Source organism: Lissotriton vulgaris, chromosome 7 (assembly GCF_964263255.1).
Source record: "Lissotriton vulgaris chromosome 7, aLisVul1.2, whole genome shotgun sequence".
NCBI lineage: Eukaryota > Metazoa > Chordata > Amphibia > Caudata > Salamandridae > Lissotriton > Lissotriton vulgaris.
The window spans coordinates 1,146,619,700-1,146,634,969 of record NC_141695.1 but is presented as its reverse complement, the minus strand read 5'-3'; positions in this window follow the sequence as shown (position 1 = coordinate 1,146,634,969).

The window sequence follows — 15,270 nt, the reverse complement described above, 5'->3', positions numbered from 1 at the left end:
TTTGTTAATATAAAAAAAAAAAAAACTCCCTAAAACAGAGGTCTTGGTATTCGGTAAAGACCAACACGTGTGGTCGAGCGAGTGGTGGCCTCCATCTCTCGGCACCTGCCCCACTCCCTCCCAATCGGCCAGAAACCTCGGTGTCATCTTTGACACTTCACTCTCTATGACGCTCCAAGTGAATAGGACCGTGGCCACTTGCTGGGGTGTCATCAAGATCTTAAAAATAATTCTCCACTATCTCTCCTTCCAGGCGCGCAAACAGATTGCGATTGCTCTTGTTGGCTCCAGGCTTGATTATTGTAACTCTCTTTATGTGGAGTCCAACAAGGGCCTTATCCATCGACTGCAAACTGTACAGACAGCCGCAGCGCGCTTCGTCCTGGCCCTTCCCATAGCATCATCTGCCACCATTGCTAGGAGAAATCTTCACTGGCTCCCCGTCCAGTTTAGAATCTCCTTAAAGCTCCTATGTCTTACATATAGAGCACTTGCGGCTGGCCCTGCGGACGCACTTGGTACCCTGCTCACCCACTATGTACCCACGAGATGCCGGGCTACACCAATTGGTAGTGCCCCGCGCTAGGTTGACCAGATGGGGAGCGAGAGCTTTTTCTGTTGCCGATCCTCAGCTTTGAAACTCTCTTCCAGTGGAGATCAAAACCTTACCCTCCATCGACCTGTTTAAAAAGGCCCTTAAAACCTGGTACTTCATCAGAGCCTACCAATGAGATACTGCTGTCTGACCTGGCTAGTTCCTTTATTTGATGTAGGCGCCTTGACACCCATTGGGCTAAGTTAGCGCGGTATAAGACACAATTCATTCATTCATTCAGGTATGGAGATGTCCTTCTTCTATAAATATTCTCAAATCCAGGTAATCCGCTGCCACCCGACTGACTGAACCTGAGAAATGAAGGTTTACATTGTTTTTATTCAGCACGTTTATGTACTCTTGTGCTGTGTCACATCCACCACTCCATACAATGAACAGGTCATCGATGTAACGATGCCAGCATATTACCTTCCCCTCTTGTTCCCCAACTGTGCAGCTTCTGGGCACTTGCATATGCTATAATTTTGAATGATTTCTATTCTTGAAGTCGTACAGTACCAAAATTACCACGTATTTCAAATACGCCATTTCAAATGCATATATGTATTTTGGGGTGGGTAATGTTACACATGCATCTTTTGCTATAGTTTTTAGTAATTTGATGGACATAAATTCGTGGAGTGGGTGTCGCGTTCTAATCTAGGACCCCGATCAATACTGTGACTTTATGCCCCTATACGGCTATAATCCATTTATTCCCCTGTAATGGCATAAACGATCAAGAGTAATATTTCAGAAACCCGTCTCTGGCCTCACACGATCAGAGCCACATTTCAGAATCACTTCCTCTGCAGCTCATTAGAGCAAATGACACAGCAGAAGCCACTATCTAAGATTCCTAGATTACACTCCGAGTTCTTCAACAAGATAAAAACTCAGCAACCTGGGAAAGCCCCACTTGCTATGTTTTGATTAGTAATAGAACTCTAATTAGCACTAAGAGACGATCACTTCCTAGTGACATCTTTATTAGCGTCTTATGTCCAAAAACTTACGTCAAACAAGGCACCTTTCAGGTATAAATATTACCAATGTTGCCTTAAGCTGGAGCTGAAGCTATCGCTGCTACGCTGATACTGATGCTATCACTGCCTTAACGACATCGGCGAGCGATGGTGTGGTGCACATAGGAGCAGAACAGCTGTCCCCTTCAGAGCCCAGCAGATACAAGCTGCCCGCGGATGCTGCCCCATCTCCTCTTCCTCGACGCGCTGAGAGAGACGCTGTCTTTTCTCGTACAGAGAAATCCAGCTCCGGCGTTTCCAGCCTACTCTTGCGAGTGACTGGGATATCGAGTCCCTGGAAGGAGATACAAGACCTCCAACATTCTATTCCAGAGGTATGGTGTTGACTAAACCCGTAGAGAGAATTCTTGAAGCAAACCTTGGCAAAACCAACTTAACTTAAAGCTACTTACTTACTCCCTCCCAAGTATTAGGCTTAGGTCAGGTACACTGGGGTAGGCGTAGTTAAAAGCACCAGTTGAGTACGTTAGCTAATGTATATATGAATGTATATATGTTTTATTCATTTTAAACCATTGTATGGCTAAGAAACCATATCAATGCTTTTACAGAATTATTTCACAATACTCATCTTACTGTACGCACTTTTTATAATAACTAGTCTTGCAATTGTGGCAATTCATTTCTCTTGTATGAGAAGAAAGACTGTTCAATAAATAATACCTTTTTTATTGAAAACGCCCGTCTCTCTATTCTCTGCACTTTGGTGAAAGTAATCTGCACAAAACTGACTGAGTAAAATAACTGTCTATTGTTTCACACGACTCTAGAGATTGACTCTTATTCTAAGGAGCAAAGTTGTCATGTTTATGCGGTTGTTGGAAAACTTAATCCCTTCTTGTCTGTACCAGGGAAGCTGATCACTTCCTATTCAGTCAAGAAAGTTTCCAGTGACCTCCGAGCTAGTTGGTAACAAACCCAATTAAGTTTAGCATAGTCAGTGAAGACCTGGAAGATCCTCACTTCTACGTCCATACTACTGTTTATGTTATTCCAATGCGCAGGGCCTATTGGGAAAATAGGAACTACACTACATGGCGCCCAACGTTTGGTAAGGCGATAAAACTAACGCAAGACGTTAGAGTAAGTCAGTCGTGCATTGTTCACACAGACCCTAAATACTCCAATAGACGTCTGGAGTGGGTAAAAGGTTAAAATTCGCCCGACCTTAGTAGGAAGAGATTTCTATGTAAAGCTCTGGTTTATTCAACGTTGAAGGATACAGTGTTCGAAAATATTGTGCACCTAATCTTTGTCTCCTTGGAGACCTGCTCTGCAAAACTTGCATTTATACAATACCAGGAGAAAACGGAACTGCTGCACCCGCAGTAAATGCGACTGAGCAGGGTCCCAACGGTACTAATGAACCGGGTGCAATAGTCATCCCGGCACATTTAAGAAAATCTATAACGTCAAAACTTATAGAAAATGGACTGACCACACAAGGTGGCGCACGAATATCGGCAGACAGAGGTATTCTATTCTTGGATAAAATTTCCAGCGGCAAACACCGCAACACACGAGTTCCACTACTACATAGTAGGGGATCCACCGGAAGAGTACGCTCCTTTCAAGGAGATTGAAATTCCATTAAAATTCCAAGAGCACCTGCTCTGGTTTAAAGGCGCCCTAAAACATAATGATCATATTACCAGGCTCTGTCCACTAGGTAGACCAGGAGCAACGTGGCCGGTTCTAGCCAGCTACACACCACATCCGGACATTGATAAAATGTCAAGTGAAGAACTCCTAGTTAAAATAAGAGAATTAACAAAGGCATATAGAGAGTTAGTAAAATTATTTATTAAAAATAATTCAAAAACTCCTAAAAAGAGCTGGGATGGAAATAAACAATCCACTCCCAAGGAAAAAGTTTTCCAGTCCAGAGGAAGGTCTCCTCGATGGAGGGAAAGAACTCCGACTCGAGAACACCAGTCTCCCCAGAGGGAGCCCTCTGAGAAAAGATATAACCTTAGAAATAGGGATAATTTGAAAAAGCCTGATAGATATCAAAGTATTGATACACGTCCCTTTCGATCTTTTTCGCAGAAATCGGAAAGAAGAGGACGGTCAGACCCAGGAGAGCACACCGAGTCCAAAGACAAGGAACCTGCTCAGAGTAAACAATCTCAATTTCCAAAAAAGAAGGTAGCCAGTATTAGAGTAATCGAACATGCCGAGAATACTGAGGACACAGTTGAAAAACGGGGAGTGGGCACAGACAATGTTAGACAGTGCAGCAGAAATCAGTATAGCCCGCAAGATCTTGATGAGTCATCTGGAGACAGTGGACACGAATGAATACATTCAGGTTGAAACTGCTGACACCAGAGTTAGCAAGCCCCATAGGATATAACGAAATAACATTGCGTATAGAGGGTGATAAGACTAGGAAAATAAGGGGTCTATTTTGGGATAAACTCTCAAAAGGCTATGATATCCTGTTAGCTGAAAAAGATTGGCCCCCCGGAGTTTGTCAGGGAGTGCCCTCGAGGCGAAGAAATGATTATGCCTGCCTTCTCGAATCACATTCCGATTCACACTAAATATACTTATGCAAGGAAATGGGCAGTAGCCCAGGCACCAGCATTATATAAAAATCATGTAGGATGGGATGAGGACTCTCCTCCTCACAAAATCCAGTTAAAAAGTCAACCGACTGCACAAAGGCAGTATCCCATTAAGCAAGAAGCTAAAAAACAAGTCAGGGAGATTTTAGATCAACTTGAATACCAGGGGGTGATTGAAACATGCACCTCTCAAATGAACAATCCTTTGTTTCCTGTCTCCAAACCAGACAATTCATATCGTCTAGTTTTGGATTACAGATACCTTAATGCATGTTGCAAAACATTTGCAGTACAAAATTCGCATAGTGCTGCACTAATGAATAACATAGTTAGGAAAAAATATAAAACAACATTAGACATATCTAATGGTTTCTTTTGTCAAAACATTGCACCAGAAAGCAGATATTTGACCGCTTTCTCAGTAATGGGGTCACAGAAAAATTTCTGTAGGCTCCCACAGGGATTCAAGAACAGCCCAGGACTATTCTCAGCTAGAGTAACAGAGTTACTACAAATATATGATGATGAGGCATTATCTTACGTAGATGATATCTATCTCACAGACGACGACTTGGAGACTCACTTGAAAAGAGTGAACACCATTATAGTTGGGTTCGCAGCAGAGGGTTACAAATTCAACTTTAAAAAGTCTCGAATTGCCCATCTGACAGTATTATTTTTAGGATACGAATTATCAAGTGAAGGGAAAAGCCTAGCGGACAACTTCTTAGAGAAGTGCGCTGTACTTCAAGCACCAAAAACGCTGAAGAACTTACAATCGATTCTAGGCTTCCTGAATTTCGGTAGAACTTACATTCTAAATTACGCAGAGAGGGTTAAACCTCTCTACGAATTAATTAAACCTGATTTTAAACCAATCACTTGGACTCAAAAACACCCAGAAATTTTGAGATCACTGCAAACAGACATGTTAGCAAAAACAAAATTAGATACACGCGACAACACACGCAATCTTGTAATCCGAGTCATCCCAGGAAGATGCAGATTCACGTACCTAACCTCTAATGAGGGAGAAAAGGTACCAATTTCAATTAAATCCCACTTGTACACACAAGCAGAAAAAAACTTTCAGTCTCACAGAAAATACTGTGAAAGTAGTGCAAACTGCAATAGCTAATGAGCGAGAACTAGCACATGGCAAAAGGATTAATATCCTCACAGCGGAATCCGCCTTCGAGGCGCTATTCAGCCCAGTAAACCTGCCTACAGTGTCACTGGATCCGAAATGGATACAGTGTGTAGATTCTCTTGGAGCGGAAGATGTAAAATACTATTTTGCCCCGCAATTCGAAAAACTGAATGAATTGACTTATGAAGAAGAATATCCTCTGCCAATCGATTTTCTGCCTCTCCCACAGTACGCCTGTATAATCTATACAGATAGATTTGTACAGCATTTCAACGTAGAGAACAAATCCTACGATGCAGCATACGCGATTGTTACAGGTCGCTGGCTGTGTGGTAAATTCAGACCGAAAATAACAAAAACTGAATCAGTAAGAAACTGTTTGGCTCAGAGAGCTGAAATCAGATCTTTAAAGATGGCGCTTGAAAATGCAGAACGTGAATTCCCGACGCTAATCGTGTGCGATTCTCATTTATGCGTCAACTCTTACAATAATAAGTTGCAGAGCTGGAATGAAAATGATTACAAAGATGACACTGGTGCCACAATAAAGCATAAATTGCTCTGAAAACAGGTAGCTCTTTTACAGAAAGAACTACAAAAGACTCACGTGATACACACACTGAGTCATCAACGTGATGGCGTTCACGTTGCAGGGAATTCATTGGCTGATGAAGCCGCGAAGGCAGCTGTGCAAACGGCTTCCGTAGCTGCGATTACTCGGTCACAAACAAAAATAGACAGCGACATTCTACAAGCTGTCAGTGCGTCAGTAAAAGATGATAAGAAAACACTCCCAAAAGGCTTTCCAGAAAAGTACTTATACGTAATTGATGCAAACTCCGTTCCTTTTGCTCGAATCCCTGGAGTGGGGGATAGGGTAATTCCAAACATGAAAAGGAGAGGTTTCCTATTACAGGAGGCACATATGGGGTTGGGTCTGAGACACCAAACAATCAGGGACTCTCTGTGAGAATTGCAATCAGAGTACTGGTGGCCGGAAATGAGCGAAGGAATTCATGATTTTGCAAAAAACTGTGAAGACTGCAACAGAGATCGCAGTGGAGAACCGGCCAGTGTAGTGTCAGAAACCCTAATAGAAAGCATAATGCGATCTATCCGCGCAATCAAACAAGAGAAACGCGTCCCATTGTATATCATCAAGGGTAAACACACTTAAAAAATGTGGCCCCAGCGCTCGACTGACGCCAGAACGGTTATAAAAGATCTGCGAGTCTTTATCAGCACATACGCAATTGCCATGTTCCATTCTGACCAGGGTCCTGCTTTCAGCTCTCGAGCTTATAAGGAGGCCATGGCCAGCATGGGCGTTGAATTGCGGTATTCTTGTCTGTCACACCCCGAAGGAAACAGTGTGGTAGAAAGAAAAAACCAGGACGTAAAGCAATCTATAACAGCGAAGGTATTAGGTTCGGGTGATGGGTGGGTCAAACATTTAATAAGTGTCCAGTTAAGCCTAAACAACTTGCCAAGAAATTCTCTAAAAGGTTTCAGCCCATACAAACTATTGTTCGGAACTAGAATGCGAATTCAGGACTTAGATAGTCAGGTATCAGTGGTACAAGATAAGAAAACAGACTTTGACATCAAAGATCGTTTGGCTGTTTTACTGGACTTGAATGAAACAAGAAAATCCTTAAGCAACATAAAGTTAAAGCAACAGCCAGCTACCACTGACGAGGCACCACCAGCCCCAGCAAGGCCTTTCTGGATTCCAAAGATTGGGGATTTAGTCAGAGAAAAAATAGCGGTAAAGAAGGAATTTGGGCCTTCTTACAGAAAAGCAGTACCTGTCTTAGCAATCAACGGAACAAGATCAGTTGTACTACCGCCCCTTGCTGGTAAAAAGGAGAACAGAGTTGTATCAATCGACCTGGTAAAACCACAAGCATGTGGCCTATAATCAACAGTAGGCCCAGTGGACTCCCGAGAAACAACAGAATACCCAAACTTGCAACAATCCTAGAGGGTCAAACTGAAAGACTAATCACATACGATCAGCCTGCAGTGTACAGAGAGGGACTATGCAATAATGCCATGGAACTCGTGCCTCTTGAGTCACAGATTGAAACAGTTCGTCAAGAAACACCAGTCTACAATGATGTGGCATCTGAATGTGCTACCGAAAGACAAATTGAAAGAACAATTCCAACAATTGACAGAACTGCCTCTGGTTACTTCATCAACTTCGATAACTTTTCTGAGGATCAAAGCAACCCCGAAGTGATGCCAGAAACAAAAAAGAATTTTAAAGAAAATGCAACAGAACTCTTTCAACAAATCAAAGAAGTATATCTGGATGCACCATTAATTGAGCATTGGAATATTTAGGGGGTATTTATACTCCTACTATGCCTGATTTTAATTTTAATTTTAGGAAGGTTTATTACAATACAATGGACACAGCAAGTCAGAACATCAACTTAGTCCTCAAACCACACAGATCATCCCACGTGAAGAAAAGAGAACTGTCAACAGTAAATTTCACAGACATTCCAATACCCGGTGGGGTAGTATGGGAGAAAACTGACTATGAAATATATGGTCCGGTCGAAATCCTGAAGTATCCTCATCAATTCAAGTTTTCCTTAAGTGACTTTGTAAAACCTAGTACATTCTCTGATGATTGGGACTTTGAAAGTATTAATAATATGATGTCTGATTTAGTAATGTCAGCTAGATTCACAGATCATGATTATTTACAAGGTTTGTCTAGTTATGAACAGATGTTCTGCTACACACTATGGTGATCATTACTTGCATAAATCTGCACAGCCTAGAAATTTTTCTAAGTACAACCAATGGGAACATTGTGCTACACCACCTAAAAGCAGTTCTAAAACATTCTATGAGAAATTTCTGTACTTCTCTGGGTTTAACACCAGTGATGCAGAAACGTTTTATTACAAACTGTTAGATAAAACAGGATTGAAAACAATGCTGACAAATACTAAATTGATATATTCAGAAGCATTTTATGAAAAAATGATGACATTTGGTTTTGATTATTGGAAAAATAACATTGAAACAAAAACCATCTGGGGTACAAAAGAGTGGCAGGTAAAAGCCCTAGAAGCACTATTTCGAGCCTGCATGATCCCGGAGCAAATAATGTTTTTAAATGAAACAATTCAACAAACAACCTGTCTTGGCCTAGCTAAGATCAAGGACCTTAACAAACCGTCTATTCCAAAGCCAATACCTGATAATGCAACTACAGATATTGCGATAGACGTATCTAAAATTTTACATCTAAACAGAACACATCCTGATTGGAAAAAGTGGTTAATCTGGCCTACTGACACAAACAACTGTCAAGATAGATTCCTGAATAAAACACAGAGGTTAACAATGTCCAGACCAGACCCTAGATACTCCCAGAGACAACATCCAGGGATAGTAACAACATACAGTGTAGGGAAGCTGTGCCTTGAATGGCTAGAATCATCCACACTGGCTGAAATTAAGCAACACTTGTCTTTACTTAAAGATGGTGCTGATTTGCGCAATTTCATTCTGGGACCTTGCAAACAGCGTCAAAAACGTTTCATAGCGACCAGTATCTATGCGGTATACAACGAGGCTTGGAAAGTCACACAAATTGAAACAGCTGAAAAAATACGAGAAATTGATCGTATTCATTTGGAAAAATCACTTTCTGTAGTGGACAATGGGTTAATGACTCTGTCCTCCAGAATATATTCGTTGGACAATATTGTATCATCTGCCATAGATATAATAGACAAAGACTTGCTAATGTTACAGCATGGCCAGTCGCAATTGCGTTCTATTGTACAGTTAGGCTGAACGCTGCAAAGTCTTCGTTCAGGCTATGTGCCTTGGCGTGTAATCAACACAACGTCATTGTTTTCCATCTTTAACCTTACTGATGAACAAATCAGCTTGGCACAGAAAGGAGCAAACTATACAATCCTGAGCATCGAAAAACTTGAGAGATTACCTTTGACAATGACAGAAAGTCCTGTCATTGAATGGATAATACACGGGATTATCACAATTCCGATAACAACTTTCCGATTTAAAAATTGCCTTGAATACATACCTACTGGCCCGTATGAACGATTGGGTAAAGGATACATTAAGTCAACATGGAAATTACCATATACACACACATGCTATAGTGACAGCAACAAAAATGTATTTCTTAGTGGTGAAAACTGTAAGCATTCACTAAGCCGTATACTTTTGTGCCAGGGTATTAATTTACACGGAGCCTGTGAAGGAATTCTAACAACCTTTCATGCCACCAGCATGTCACACCTGCAACGCAGATAGAGCCTTTCTTTATGCAACTCGCAAATGGGAGTCACATTCTAAGAACGGATCACAGCTGTTGTGGCCTTTTGCCAGGAAAAGCCTATCTCGTAAGCGTAACATCCATGGTCAAATGCTGTATGCAAGCATTGTTTCCAAACGGCCCTGGAGACAGTGAGACTCCCATTTGGCCTCGTTTGAATTTCTCTTCTATACGAATTGATACTTTAAGCAGAATGAAGTCTGTGCTTTTACAGACAACAGTGCCCATCACGTCATCAAAAGAGACGTATGATCTCCTAGTTGCAAGGACCGCTACGGAGATACATGACCTTTTATCAACAAATTGCCCCGTGCATTTCGTAGAAATGCTTAGCCAACTTCTTAACATGTCTAGTGCCATAGGCATCCCAGGCATATTTAAGACAATTTTTACGGGACTGCTAACACCATTCAAAGCAATTCTGGGAATCATTCCTAATTTTGTACATTCAGTCTTTGGCGGCATACCCCTATTTTTGGGACTTGTAGCAGGCATTTTATTTTTGACCCTCCTGCTCCGATATGGCAAGCCAAAGCACAGACATGTGTCCTACAAGGATGGAAGAAACGATACTAGCAATCCGCTACCGGGACAGAATAACTAGAGTCCTTGGATTGGCCAGGCTGAGAGATCTGAACATGACCTGGTTTCTTTCATTCAGACCTATATGGCAGACCTGCATCTTACCTGTGCTTCAATGTATGCTATGCGGAGATGAGTGCGTGTTGGACATCTGTCTTGCACTTCCATCAGCAGTACCAATGGATATCGATACTTTGCTAAGTCCTATAATGGCTCACCATTGTGTTGTCCCCAGCGGCTACCAATCCTGATGACGGCATTCGTTGAGACTCCTGTGCTACGACTAGGTGGTAACAGTGGAGCGAGTGACAAAAGCAACATCACCCAGGTACGACCTTCTGTGAGCATTGCTGATCCCGACTTTGATGATAGCAATCATTCTCACACCTGCCAAGTTACAGCACTATCGAACTTGGTCGAACTGTAATCCTGATTTTGTAGACCAATTTTTCGAGAGCCTGTCTGATATGATGTTCTCACCCGAACAGAAATAATAACTTTAGAAAAGCATTCCGACACACAGCCTTCCCATGAACTCTGAATTCGGCTTTCAGTTTTGATCAACAAAAACTGCTGAAAAGCGTTGAAATTCTATTCCCCCGTTCAACAAGAATTTTTTTGAATTGAACACTTTTAAAAAAATATTTACCCTTTTTCTGGCACGAAATTCTTTGCTTAAAGTAGACCTATTCATAGAGAACAGAAGCTTCTATTTTTAGGTAAATCTAGAGACATAATAACTTTGCATCTGCCTATAGCACATTTTATAACAAATGCATTTATATGTGATGAAATTATCTCGCCCTTCTTTTCTGTATTGAGAGATATTTCATGTGTAATTTTTTCGCAAAATCGTTCATTGATTACATATGCTATAATTTTGAATGATTTCTATGCTTGAAGACGTACAGTACCAAAATTACCACGTATTTTGAATACGCCATTTCAAATGCATATATGTATTTTGGGGTGGGTAATGTTACACATGCATCTTTTGCTATGGTTTTTAGTAATTTGATGGACATAAATTTGTGGAGTGGGTGTCGCGTTCTAATCTAGGACCCCGATCAATACTGTAACTTTATGCCCCTATACTGCTATAATCCATTCATTCCCCTATAATGGCATAAACGATCAAGAGTAATATTTCAGAAACCCGTCTCTGGCCTCACACGATCAGAGCCACATTTCAGAATCACTTCCTCTGCAGCTCATTAGAGCAAATGACACAGCAGAAGCCACTATCTAAGATTCCTAGATCACACTCCGAGTTCTTCAACAAGATAAAAACTCAGCAACCTGGGAAAGCCCCGCTTGCTATGTTTTGATTAGTAATAGAACTCTAATTAGCACTAAGAGACGATCACTTCCTAGTGACATCTTTATTGACGTCTTATGTCCAAAAACTTACGTCAAACAAGGCACCTTTCAGGTATAAATATTACCAACGTTGCCTTAAGCTGGAGCTGAAGTTATCGCTGCTACGCTGATACTGATGCTATCACTGCCTTAACGACATCAGCGAGCGATGGTGTGGTGCACATAGGAGCAGAACAGCTGTCCCCTTCAGAGCCCAGCAGATACAAGCTGACCGCGGACACTGCCCCTCCTCCTCTTCCTCGACGCGCTGAGAGAGACGCTGTCTTTTCTCCTGCCGAGAAATCCAGCTCCGGCGTTTCCAGCCTACTCTTGCGAGTGACTGGGATATCGAGTCACTGGAAGTAGATACAAGACCTCCAACATTCTATTCCAGAGGTATGGTGTTGACTAAACCCTCAGAGAGAATTCTTGAAGCAAACCTTGGCAAAACCAACTTAACTTAAAGCTACTTACTTACTCCCTCCCAAGTATTAGGCTTAGGTCAGGTACACTGGGGTAGGCGTAGTTAGAAGCACCAGTTGAGTACGTTAGCTAATGTATATATGAATGTATATATGTTTTATTCATTTTAAACCATTGTATGGCTAAGAAACCATATCAATGCTTTTACAGTATTATTTCACAATACTCATCTTACTGTACGCACTTTTTATAATAACTAGTCTTGCAATTGTGGCAATTCATTTCTCTTGTATGAGAAGAAAGACTGTTCAATAAATAATACCTTTTTTATTGAAAACGCCCGTCTCTCTATTCTCTGCACTTTGGTGAAAGTAATCTGCACAAAACTGACTGAGTAAAATAACTGTCTATTGTTTCACACGACTCTAGAGATTGACTCTTATTCTAAGGAGCAAAGTTGTCATGTTTATGCGGTTGTTGGAAAACTGAATCACTTCTTGTCTGTAGCAGGGAAGCTGATCACTTCCTATTCACTCAAGAAAGTTTCCAGTGACCTCTGAGCTAGTTGGTAACAAACCCAATTAAGTTTAGCATAGTCAGTGGAGACCTGGAAGATCCGCACTTCTACGTCCATACTACTGTTTATGTTATTCCAATGCGCAGGGCCTATTGGGAAAATAGGAACTACACTACAGCTCCTCCCACCACCCATGAATAAATTCGCGTAGCTGGGGGCAAAGCAAGTGCCCATCGCCGTCCCTGACCTCTGTATGTACAATTGATCCTCGAATAAGAAGATATTATGGGTCAGGCAAAATTTTGCAAACTCGAGAATCATGATGTTATGTCTGGCGAAACGTAGCTGACGCTGTTCTAAAGCTTGTTTGACAGCTTCTAAACCATGTTGATGTTCAATCCTAGTGTATAAACTAGTAATGTCCAGTACCATCAACAGGTACCCCGATTCCCACTCAAGGTCCAGTATTTCCATCAGAAAGTCCTTCGTGTCCCTGACATATGATTCTAAGGTAGACACCAAAGGAAACAGGGTGTTATCGACGAATCGGGACATATTTTCTGTTAGACTTCCAATAGAGGAAATAATTGGACGGCCAGGAGGACAGTCACGATGTTTATGTAATTTCGGGAGATGGTAAAATGTTGGTAACATGGGACAATTAGTTCGCAGGAATAAATGTTCATCTCTACTGAGCATCTGAATATCGTACCCTTTTTTGATCAGTTCATCGTATTCTCTGATGCTCTGTTGATAGATGTCACTGGTACACTTGTTGTAAAACTTCTCATCCGAGAGCTGCTTCAGAGCTTCTTGTTTGTAGTAATCCCTGGTCATTAAAACCACGTTCCCCCCCTTGTCCGAGGGTTTCGCTTTAATGTTCGTGTCTGCCATTAAGGTTTTCAGTGCATACTTTTGTGGTTCCGTAATGTTGTATTCAAATTTATGGTGGTCCGCTTTATGATATTTTGTCAGATCATTGTTCATAGCTTCAATAAATACGTCCACTGCATCCCACGGGGACTGAGGAACATAGATGGAGACTGGTTTAAATCCACTATCCTCTATATCCTGTTCCACTCCTTGCAGTTCAGCTCTCTGCGCCATATCTAGTTCTTCAATATTCTGTGTCTGTTCTAATTCCAGGTTGTCCAGGATTTCTACAGTATGTAGATCCCTACTACTTAAGGTATCTGTTGCAGTTGTCCTGGATCCTTTATTCCCCTTGTCTTGTAAGTGCGGACGTAGTTTGAAACATTTGTGCAGTTTTAGCTTGCGTGTAAAGCGGAACAAATCGATCTTAGTCTGCGTATATTCCAACTCATTGTTGGGGCAAAATGTTAATTCGAGGCTTAGGACTTGTTCTTTATCGGTCGTAAGCTCTCTTTTTGTTAAATTGACCACTGTAAGGTTGGCCTGATCTTCAGGGGCATTACAGGTGAATGATGTTATTTCTTGTTGGTGCGGTTGCGGTTCGACCAGCGGGATACTCCTGCGCCGCCTCTGCCTCTTCTTGCCGCCACCTGCCCTTCTTGTTCTCCTTCTTTTCCTGTTCCCGAGGTTGCTGTATCCGGTGGTTTGTTTCCCCCCCCCCCGGAGCCAGGATTTCTTTAGTACCTCGAACTCCTCCTGAAAAGGGGTTCTCCTGTTTGTTCCGAGTTCAGTTCCTTTTGATGTTCTGTTGCCACTTCATTCCTCGGGAACTGATTGATTCCCTTCGGATTCGTTCTCGGTAACATCAGATTCTGAGGTCACTTCCGCAGTTGCATTCGTTGATCCAGCATCACCACCTCTTGTTTTTTGTAGGGCTTTATGCGGAGCGTCATATTTCTTCGCATATGTGAGTACGCGTCCTGTCTGATAATCATTTGCGTCTCGTTCATACTTTTCTTGCTTGCGAAGTCGAATTTTGGCTTCATATTTAACGAGCCGGGCTTTCATTTGCTCTTTCATCTGCCCAATGGTAGTTATTAAGCTCGGTTCTGTTTCGCTGTCTAATTCCGTATTGATTAGTGCGATTTCTGCCAGTGCTCTTTCTCTGTCACTCCATGCATATATTTGACAAGTATCTTTAAAGTCCCTTCGCAGTAGGATACGGTATGCTCAAACCAATCTGTCAGTAGTTGGGGGTCCGGATTTTCATATGAAGGGTCTGTGTGAACCCTTAATCCTCGCGGTACCCTCTCCTCCTCAATATAGTTGGTAAGACTAGTCCCTTCCCACCATTTTCGAATCTCCCTTTCATGGAGTCTTTCAAGTTTCTTCATGGTGATCATAAGTGGATTGTTTGGTGTTTCTACTGCCGGCGTGGTTGTTTTTACAGGCATTTTCTCTTGCCGCCTGAACATGCCTTTGGCCGCCGCCTGCCGTTCTGCATCGGAAAACATGCCGAAATGTCAAATGTCCTGCACAATCTCAATGCGCATCTGGGACTCGTGTGACTCGTGTTGCCCCCCCCCCCCGCGTTTAGTCGCGTGTTGACCGTTGCCTTCATATCATCTTGCCGAAATATTCCAAAATGTCACTGACATGCAGGAATGGGGATAAGTGATTCCAAAAATTGCTCACCCGGAGACGTCTTCCTCTGGAAGCCCTCAGCGCTGGCCGTGTGACGACCTCCGTACTTCGTCTCTCAGGTCAGTTGCAGTCCCCCATTGTCGGATACGGCGATGCGCAGCCGTGCCAATTTCGA